This window comes from Petromyzon marinus, chromosome 78 (assembly GCF_048934315.1).
Source record: "Petromyzon marinus isolate PM22_M1 ecotype Great Lakes invasive population chromosome 78, UKy_Petmar_22M1.pri1.0, whole genome shotgun sequence".
In the NCBI taxonomy this organism is placed as follows: domain Eukaryota; kingdom Metazoa; phylum Chordata; class Hyperoartia; order Petromyzontiformes; family Petromyzontidae; genus Petromyzon; species Petromyzon marinus.
Genome location: NC_133744.1, coordinates 711,127 through 722,622, shown reverse-complemented (window position 1 = coordinate 722,622; position 11,496 = coordinate 711,127).

Below are 11,496 nucleotides of genomic sequence, written 5' to 3'. Positions count from 1 at the left end.
GCACATGCACGCGTCGCTCCGTCAGCACTTGGGCTCGGAATATAAATGGCCTATATTTATATAAAACGTATTAAATTGCACACGATCCACGTCACAACATTAGTATTTGATCAAACACAAGGAATACGAAATAAAAAAAGACAACGTCCCGTGGAATGGAATTCCAATGGCATGCTGGGAATGAATAGTAACGTGATTCAAGTACATGAGCGGATCTCAGGCTTGCCTTCTCGAGTACCGGATGAATAATATGACCATAGTGCGATTCTAATAGTTTTAATGGGATTCTAATCATTGCATATCCCAAGTCGCATTAGCGACTCCCGATTCGCATTTACAAATATCAAACATTAGTGCACAGTGTTACTCTAATAATGTTTAAGCGATTCTCACTCTTCACACCTCCCCTCACCCCAGTTCGCAAATCCGACCTCCGGTTCGCTTGCACGTACGCTACACATGCATATGAGCAGAGTGCGATTTTAAGACTTCTAATGAGATTACAATACCGAACCTCCGGTTCAAACGTCCCCCCCCCCCTTCTGCCCACCTCCACCCAGATTCCCCCGAATCCGGCGAGGATCCTGAGAGGCTCGCATCTTGCCGGGGACTAGCTTCTTTCAGGACTGTGTCCAGCTTCCGTTTTCTCCCACCCGATTCCTCCCATGCGTCATCCGCTTCTTCCTCCACCCGCTGCCCCTCCTCGCCCTCCTCCTCCTCCTCCTCGCCCATCACCTCCGCCCAGTCCCCCACTGGGGTTTCCGAGTCCTCTTCTTCATCTCCCCTCCTCCCACCACCCTCCCCCTCCAGTGGTGGTGGTGCTCCCTCCCCCAGAGATCCCCCCACTCCCCCTCCCCAGGGGGTCGTGGTTCCTCCACCTCCCCTTCCCCTCCATGCATCCGCTCCGCTTCCCGTCCGGCCACCTCCTCCACCGCCTCCTCTACCTGTCCACTCCGACATGCCCGCACCCTGTTAGCATAGCACTCTGGGCAGGTCCTCTACAGATGCCCTCTGCTGCCGCACAGGTTACAAAGGGCCGGCTCCCTACACTCCTCCACCGACATCATCATCGCAATCATTTCCAACGATGTGTGGGGTCCCGAGAGAGGTGGGCCCGACCACAAACAGCCGGGTAGCGGAAGCAGCAGAATCAGAAGTAGCTGCGTCGCATTTGATCAACTGTGACATTGTAAACTCTCAACTGTTAAACTCTAACATGGTGAAATATAATATTATAACATATTAACTAAAACATATCCATTGTAACGCTGTAAAATACGATTAACTGTTAGTGTATAACCACGTAAATGAAGGTATGGGATAATACTTGTAATATAATAATTAGAATCACACTGTGGTCGTACCATGGAAAGTGAATATGCGAACTGGGGGAAGGATATGCAGGATAAGAATCGAATTACAATTATTCGCATCCCACTAGTCGTATTAGAATCACACTGTCCACTGTTGGATGATTGTGTCGTATCAATGGAATAGAATATCTATAAACAGTATATACACATACACAGATTATAACAATCACACATTCTAACATATATACAATTCACGTGATTTCAAAAACGTATTAAAAATATGTTTTCATTGTTTTACTTTTACTGAGAGTCGTTGTCCATGTAGGGAGATGGAGCGCAGTGGATCGTATCGTCTCCGCTATGTTTTGGAATCCGTGTGATCACCCAGTCACATCGCCTAACTCCAGTCACAGCGCCTTACACAAACTACATCTCCACAACAAGGCAGCCTTCCCGCTGCTGTGTATTGTGTTTATGGGATAACAGAGGTGTCCATTATCCCCTACGCCTTGATCAAAACGACTGATTGTCCCCTTAACACCCTAGCTCATAAACCACTATTGGTGACAGTGTTGTTTGAGATCAGCTATTAAAGTCGCTGTGGCAAATGAGGTGGTGGCTGGCCGAACCATGGCTTGTGATGCGCCCGAAACGTCGTGATTTATTTTTTACCTACGTGACTTTACCGAAAGAACCAAAGAGTATATAATATTAAAACCTACGAACTTAAACCTATCCATTGTAACGTGTTAAAATTCGATTAACTGTTATAGTGTATAACCACATAAATGGAGGTATGGGATTTTAATGGTATTAGAATCATTCGAATCAAACTCGGCTCGTATTAGAACCACAATGTGGTCGTGCGTATGGAAAGTGAATATGCGAACCAGGGGTAGGATATGCAGAATTATAATCGAATTACGAATATTAAAATCCCACTAGTCGTATTAGAATCACACTGTCCACTGTTGGATGATTGGGTCGTATCAATGGAATCGAATATCTATATACATTATATATACACATACAAAGATTATAACAATCACACATTCTAGCATATATACAATACATACGATTTAAAAACGTATTTAAAAGTTTTATTTTTTTACTTTTACTGAGAGTCGTTGTCCATGTAGGGAGATGGAGCGCAGTGGATCGTATCGTCTCCGCTATGTTTCGGAATCCGTGTGATCACCCAGTCACATCGCCTAACTCCAGTCACAGCGCCTTACACAAACTACATCTCCCCAACAAGGCAGCCTTCCCGCTGCTGTGTATTGTGTTTATGGGATAACAGAGGTGTCTATTATCCCCTACGCCTTGACCAAAACGACTGATTGCCCGCTTAACACCCTAGTCCGTAAACAACTAATGGTGACAGTGTTTCATATTCTTAGTTTTTTCGGTAAAGTCACGTTGAAGAGAAACAACAAAATAACAAAATATATATAAAACAATAAAAAATTCTCACGACGTTTCGACCATAACTCAAACGGTCATCATCAGGTGTGTCGGTTTGCATAAATTTATTTTGAAAACGGCATATTTATTTATATATATAAAAATAACGTTTGCGTCACGCGCAACGATTGGCTGTTTGCCAGGACTAGTCCATCTATTTTTTGAAAAGAGGAGGGGGGAGACGAAATTTGTTTTTATGTATGCTGTCTGAAAGCCACTGTAAGCGTGAACAATCAATCAAGAACTGAAATGATTTATCAAATCTTTCCAATGATTGCTAAGATAGAATCCATCTTCTCGGTTGAAATTGTCTCTGTGTTTGTATATGTGGATAGCCTCATGAACGAATCTCTCATGGAAGCCAGATGGCTTACAAAGAACCTCCGTCTTGGAAAAGTCAATGGCATGTGAGCCTACTGAATTAGAACAATGATCTGCTACGGCCGAGGTGTTGGTCCTACCGTGTTTAAGGTCTGCTTTATGTTCACGAATGCGGTCCGAGATATGGCGTTTGGTTTCTCCAATGTAACTACTACCACAGAGGCAACTTAGTTTGTAGACACCAGGGTATTGTATGTCCGGAATCACATCTTTTACAGACGGAACCAGATCAAACCATCACTTTACCCTACATTGCTGGGATCACAAAAAAGATCTCCAAAATCTTGAATAAACACAAGATCCAGGTCCGTTTCAACACATTACATAAAATCCGTGATCTGGCAACGTGTTGGCTGTCTCCCCCATCAACACGTGTTCCTAGAGGGGAAAGGTTCCCGTTACAAATAGTTTAGCAACCTTCCGGTCCCTAATTCCGAAGTATACCGGAGATCACTTGTACTCTAAAACATGTAAACTGTAACACTTTAAAGATAACACTAAACATTGGACGACTATAAACTAGCTTAAAAAAACAATTATAACACCATAAACCGAGGGACAGTATTTGAAAATATATACTCTGGTTCTTTCGGTAAAGTCACGTAGGTAGAAATAAAACAGAATACATCACGACGTTTCTCACGCAACACAAGCACCAGAAACGATGTCTGTAGCAGACATCGCGGCTATCGCGATATTCACCTGAAGATGGGCGCTTGAGTTGAGTCCGAAACGTCGTGATTCATTTTGTTTAATTTCTACCTACGAGACTTTACCGAAAGAACCAAAGAGTATGGATTCCTGCAGTCACGAAAGCTTCAAATCAATATTAGAATATCATTAGAAGTATTAGAATCACAATGTGATCGTTTCAGAATCACACTCTCCGTATATGTATGTTTAGTGTACGTGCAAGCGAACTATTCTCGTATGTATGTGTATAATATGTATGTATGTCATTTGTGTATGCGAACTGGATTAGGATCGGATAAACATGATTTAGAATGCGTCTAGGCAAGGAAGGTGACTGGTTCTACTTAAATTTTGATTTAAAGCTTTCGTGACTGCAGTAATTCATATTCTTAGTTTTTTCGGTAAAGTCACGTTTATCTTCAACGTGACTTTACCGAAAAAACTAAGAATATGGTTCTACTTAATCAACCAAAATTATTATAATTTATGTAATTAAACGGTGTGAGTTAATTCATGAGTAGTATTCGTTTAGCCCCGCTGGCACGAACCTATACACAGTAATGTTGAAACAAAGTAAACTTTAGTCGCTCAAATCTCAGCTCAGACATGATCGTCGCAATTATTTCCAAAGACGTGTGGGGTCCCGCGATTGCAGGGCCCGGCCACGAATCGTCGGGCAGCAGAAGAAGCAGAATCAGAATTGGCTGCGTCGTCTTCGAAATGTGTCACTGCTGCTGTTGTCTTTACTGTTGGTGTTGTTGTTGCTTCTGTTGCTGTTATAAACGGAGGTGTCCCGTGATGGGATAACGCCTTTGATCAGACTCTGATCAAACGCACCCAATCGATGCCCTTGATCGACGCATTTGGCCAACTCTGACATTGCAAACTCTCACATGTTGAACTCTAACATCGTGAAATATAATATTTATTTAAACTATGAAGAACAACATATCCATTGTAAAGTTATAAAATACTAATAACTTTTATTGTTTTAAACCACATCAATGGAGGTGAGAGATTATAATCGCATAAGAATCATTAGAATCGCACTGTGCTCATTAGAATCACACTGTGGTCGTATGTATGTTAAGTGAATATGCGATCCAAGGGTAGGATATGCAGGATTAGAATATAATTACAATTATTTAGAAATCCCACTGTAGTCGTATTAGAATCACACGGTCCAATGTTGGATGAATGTTTCACATCAATGGAATCGAAATGCTACATACAGTATATTGTTTATACCTTTTGGTTCTATCGGTAAAGTCACGTAGGTATAAAATAAAATAAATCACGACGTTTCGGGCGCAACACAAGCGTCCTTCATCAGGTGGTAAAGCGATGGTCTGCTGCTGGGGCAGACTGTTTTAAAAGGTTTGAAATGGGTGTAGCCCTAGGGTCATAAAGAAGTGGCCGGTGCTAGTGATGTTAATGTGAGAAATTATCATGTCACTGTTAGATAGGAAAGCGGCGTCCTCAACGAGGGCACGGAAGTGGTTGTGTTAATGTGAGAGATTATCATGATGTTAACGTGTTATCGTTTATGGAGTTACAGTTTACATGTCATAGAGTGCAGTTCAGTTTTGATGACTGTGAAAATTCCTTCCCACGCACAGCAATGGCTGCTCGCCCGTGTGTGTTTTTTTACGGCGTTTGAGATTTTCTGAAAGTGAAGATGCATTTCCACACACAGTACACAATGCACAGGAATGACTTCTCGCCCTTGAGTGTTTGAAGAGTTGACGAGTGTGAAAAGGGGCAGACTCGTGTGACGGCGATGGTCCACCTGAAACTCGGCTCCACACGTTTTTGATATAAACATTTTAAAATAAATAACGGACGATCAATTGTTGAAAGTAATGTTTTTTTATTCATCTGCAATAATGGTCACGTTAAAACTCTTAACAAATGTTTATTACGTCTTATGTTCAAAAAGTTACAGAGCAATGCAAAGCATGTCACTCCCCATTGATGTCCTAATTAGTTAACCCCATTTGTTCACTGTGCATCTGTGTTGAAGTCCAATAAAGAGATCCAAATAACGCGTCATCAATGTACGCGTTATTCAAAGCCGTGGTGCGAACCCTTCATGCCCGGAAAGGAACAAGATTCCACCAGGGGCGAGGGAGCGGTGTCGAGAACCAGGTCAAAATGCGCAAGGTTGCGTTAGTAGGATCCACTCCCAGCCCTCGAACAATGGAAGGGTTCCATTGGACAACGTGGAAGTGTATTCGATTTATTGTCGTGGTTATTATGTTGGTTTGTTGTTGTTGTCGAGTGAGTGTGGTCACACCGCTTACCGATTACAGTTGCCCGTTAAGTTTGTGATTTTTCTGGCGTCGGTAAATTTTGCTACAGCTGCGGCTCTGACGCACGTGGCTTCTAAATATTGTTGTTGATGTTAAGACACTGCATCAGCTAAGGGACGATAGTGGCAATGGGATAGAGAGAGAGTTCAAGAAGGGAAGGCGGGACAAAGGATGGGGGAAGATTCACACCAAGAATAAGAGAGGGGGAGGAACGAGGTTCGGGAATGTTTTTCTGTGAAATTTCGGGTCGTGGCTGGTTGCCGTCTCATCATTGGCGTTGCTATTTCGTGAGTCCGTAGGCTCCACGCCCAACAGCAATACTGAATATTGCTATTCGGTGCCATTGACATGGAACAATTCTAATAATTTTGATAGCGATTCTAAATCTGGCACCTCCCAGGCCGCATTCACGACTCACGATGTACATTTACATATAACATAGATTCGAGCACAGTGTCATTATAATAGACCAAAGTGTTGTTCACATTATTTTATTCTGATCCTGCACCTTCCGTTTCACATATCCCACCCTTGGTTGGCACCATATTACATACATATTACATACATGTTACATATATTGTGGGGTAAATGAGGACTCCGAGACAGATCTCCGTGTAGGGGCTCACGCCACGTTCTATTAGGGGCTCACGCCAGTTGTTTTATTAAAGACCTCTCCACACACGACTCTGTGTACTGCCCCCTCACTGCCTACACTCCACACCCCAGGGGAAGGGTACTGGGGAGCTCTCTAGCACCCCCAGGCTACCCTGGCCTGGTGCCAATCTCCCCCTACCCTGGGTCACGACTTTCAGCCTTCCCGTTCCGAACCCTCCAGACGACCCTGAACCCGTGACGAGTTCCATCTTAAATTTGTTGAAGTGGTGTGACGAGCAGTGGTTGTGAGAGGGTTGAATTCCTGACTATTGTCGTGGTTAAGTGTTCCTGTTGAGCTAAACTTGAATTGAGTCTAATTACATCTTTACTCAACATTTTAAACTTTTTTTTCTTCTACATAGTTTTTATTGGTTGGTAATAAGCGACTTGTAGATACCCGATGTCAGGATGTACTTTGATGACGCGTTTGTTGGATTTTTAGCTTGGACATCACCACAAACGCACAGTGAACAAATGTGGTGAACTAATCAGGATATCAATAGGGAATGATACGCTGACGCTTTGGTGTTCCTGAAATTGACATGGTTTACATTCAACTGTAACTGTTTGAGAATAGGACGTAACACACTTTTGATACGAGTTTTAAGTAAATATTTTTTGCAGATGAATAAAAACATATTTTTAACAATTTTTTGTCCGTTATTTATTTTACAATGTTTAAAGCAAAACGCGTTAAAATTTCAGGTGGAGGATCTCCGTCACAATCTGCCCTTAACCGGCAGCATATTGGCTGTCTACCCCATTAAGATATGTTCCTTGAGGGAATGGTCCACGTTGTTTATCGTTTCTCAACGCACCAGTCGCTAATCCCAAAGTATGCCGTGGACAAACTGTACTCTGTAACATGTAAACTGTAACAGTCTAAACGATAACACATTAACGACTATAACCTTGTTTAATAATGTATTACAACACAAATGGAGGTACGGTATTAAAATTTCATTAGAAGTATTTGAATCTCACTGTGGTCGTATTAAAATCGCGCTCTGCTCATATGCATGTGTAGCGTACGTGGAAGCGAACCGGAGGTCGGATATGCGAACTGGGGTGAGGGGAGGTGTGCAGAGTTAGAATCGCTTAAACATTATTAGAGTAACACTGTGCTCGAATGTTTGATATTTGTAAATGCGAATCGAGAGTCGCTAATGCGACTTGGGATATGCAATGATTAGAATCCCATTAAAACTATTAGAATCGCACTGTGGTAATGTTATAATCAGGATTTTGAATGCTGGATGAATGTTCCATCTCCTTGACATCGAATAGCACTCTACAATATCCGCATATATATGTTTAAATAAACGCGTAAACCCAATATAACCCCGTGATATTATTAATCGTTGCAATTGTAACGACTCCGGACTCAGACAATAGAAGGTTCTTTTGTTTAGGCTTTAACACGGCTTCGGACCCCGGCGTCACGATATAGCAACGACGACGAGGAGACAGCAACCAGCCACGACCCGAATCCCCACTAACACAGACCCGAACCTCGTTCCTCCACCTCTCTTACTCTCGGCGTGAACCTCCCCCAACCCTTGGTCTCGCCTTCCCTTCTTGAACTCTCTCTCTCCTGTTGTCACCACTTGTCCCTTCGTTGACGCACTGTCTGAACATCACCCCCAACCCCCCCAACGTCTTTAAAAAATTGCCGTCTCGGCTAACAACAATTTTTAGAAGCCACGTGCGTCAGGGCAGCAGCTGTAGCAACATTTTCCCGACGCCCGACAATCACAATCTTAACGCTCATCTGTAAAGGGGTAAGCGGTGTGACCCTACTCACCCGACAACAACAACAACAACACGAAAACCATTAAAACAACAACAACAATAATAATCCTAACATGCTTCCACGTTGTCCACATCCTTGAAGCGTTAGGCAGGTCCCTGGCTTCTTGTGAAGAATTTGGACCGGGCTCCAGGCACCGGTCCCTCGCACGTGGCAGATCCTCGAGGCACCCCGGGCCTCAGGGGCTGGGAAACTGTGGGCGGATCAACACATCTCCTTTGGCGTACGGTCTCCGTTGTGGAGCGCCCCACCACGTCGGACACAGCAGACTTGGCCTGTACAGGACATGGGGATGAGCTGTCTGGGTGGGCACGGAGAAAGTTCCTCGTTATAAATCGTTTCGCAACGTTCCGGTCACGAATCCTGAAGTATACCGGGGATCACCTGTACTCTATAAACACGTAAACTGATAACACTATAAACAATAACACTAAACATTAAACGACTATGAACTATCGACTGGTTTTATAATTTATACCACCATTAAAGGAGGGACGGTATTATAATCTCATTAGCAGTATTATAAAATCGCACTCTGCTCATATGTATGTAAAGTGAACGTTCAATCGAACCGAGGGTCGGATATGCGAACTGCGGGGGGTGCAGGGTTAGAATCGCGTTAAAATTTTACAATAACAATGGAGGGCATAGGGAACGTGTTTTTCCAGCGCTAATCCAATTTATTCAAAATAAGCGCGCAATTACACAATGAGATGCACTTACATATTCAGGCATGAAACACAATGGGCACATTACCATTCGGTATGTTAATAGACATACGGGAATGTACCTTCCAAAATTAACAATAGAATGTAAATATCCTGAAAGACAAAGAATTGGGTCTTCGGGGGGGAGTTATAAGGCGTCTCAGAAGCAGAGCTCAAGGCCATGTCCAGTGGGAACTTGATGAGGCTGGACGCTCGACTCGTCGCTCTGCTGATCGCCCTTCTATCGCGAGACAACTCAGCCTGGTGAACACAATTGCTGTGTCGACAGGTTGGCCTTTGCTTCGGGAGAGTTCGTGGCAACATCTTTACAAACATCGATACACCGTGAATCTCCAAGTAAGTGTCTAGTTTCGCGTCTCGGTTAAACGCGAGTGACATTCTTGTTTTGGCAGTTTACAAAATCTAAAAACGCAACGCTTAACATCCTCGCGGACGATAGGGTACTTTTAATTATCGATAACACAAGCTACTGGTACTCCGCTCAGAAGAAGCAGTCACATGGAGCAGATACGCTCTGCGAAGCCCCAAGCACACGGGAGCAAGGAGCCATTCAATTGCTCTGTGTGTGAAGGCATTTTCACGGCCATCACATCTTCAGAGACACCAGAGAACACACACTGGCGAGAAGCCGTTCCTGTGTTCTGTGTGTGGGAAGGCATTTGCACATTCATCAACTCTTCAAACTCACCAAAGAACACACACAGGCGAGAAGCCATTCCCGTGTTCTGTTTGTGGGAAGGCATTTGCAAGGTCATCAACTCTTCAAGCTCATCAGAAAACGCACACGGGTGAAAAGCCATTTCTGTGCCCTGTGTGTGGGAAGGCATTTTCACTCTCGTCAACTCTTCAGATTCACCAGAGAACACACACGGGCGAGAAGCCATTCCTGTGCCCTGTGTGTGGGAAGGCATTTGCTCAGTCATCAATACGGAACAGACATAAGAAGGTCCACGATGATTGGAAGCTGAAATCAAAATGTGAAATTCAAGGTGCTGCAATGAGTCCTGAAGGAGATTCCACCTTCGATCCCATGCAGTTGGATCCCGAGAGATGGCTGGATGTAATGGAGTGGCTCGAGAGTCAAAACGAGAGCTAGCGGTGACTGAGAAATAATGTTGCATGTGGTTTAACCTATTATGCCGGATTGAGTAATTTTGCTTGTAATGTTGCCCCTTACAGTTTTAGTGAGTTTCGTGACGTGGTGGTTTAATGTTTTCGGATTACTTGCTGAAGTGGTGTGATAAGCACTGGTTGTTAGTGTTCAATTGGTGACAATATTGTAGTGGTTAAGTGTTCCTGTTGAGCTAAAGTTGAATTGAGTCTAATTACATCTTTACTCAACATTTTAAACATTTTACATAGTTTTTATTGGTTGGTAATAAGCGACTGTAGATAACCGATGTCAGGATGTACTTTGATGACGCGTTTGTTGGATTTTTAGCTTGGACTTCACCACAGACGCACAGTGAACAAATGTGGTGAACTAATCAGGAAATCAATAGGGAATGAAACGCTGACGCTTTGGTGTTCCTGAAATTGACATGGTTTACATTCAACTGTAACTGTTTGAAAATAGGACGTAACACACTTTTGATACGAGTTTTAAGTAAATATTTTTGCAGATGAATAAAAACATATTTTTAACAATTTTTTGTCCGTTATTTATTTTGCAATGTTTAAAGCAAAAACGTGTAAAAATTTCAGGTGGAGGATCTCCGTCACACAAATCTGCCCTTAACCGGCAGCATATTGGCTGTCTACCCCATCAAGATATGTTCCTTGAGGGAATGGTCCCCGTTGTTAATCGTTTCTCAACGTACCTGTCGCTAATCCCAAAGTATGCCGTGGATAAACTGTACTCTGTAACATGTAAACTGTAACAGTCTAAACGATAACACATTAACGAGTATAACCTTGTTTAATAATGTATTACAACACAAACGGAGGTACGGTATTAAACTATCATTAGAAGTATTTGAATCTCACTGTGGTCGTTTTAAAATCGCGAACCGGAGGTCGGATATGCGAACTGGGGTGAGGGGGGGGGCTGCAAAGCTGAGATTAGGAGCACCAACTTTAAGAGTGTGCTCCTTATCTCAGCTCCTTACTTGTATAAAAGGCACCTGGGAGCCAGAAATCTT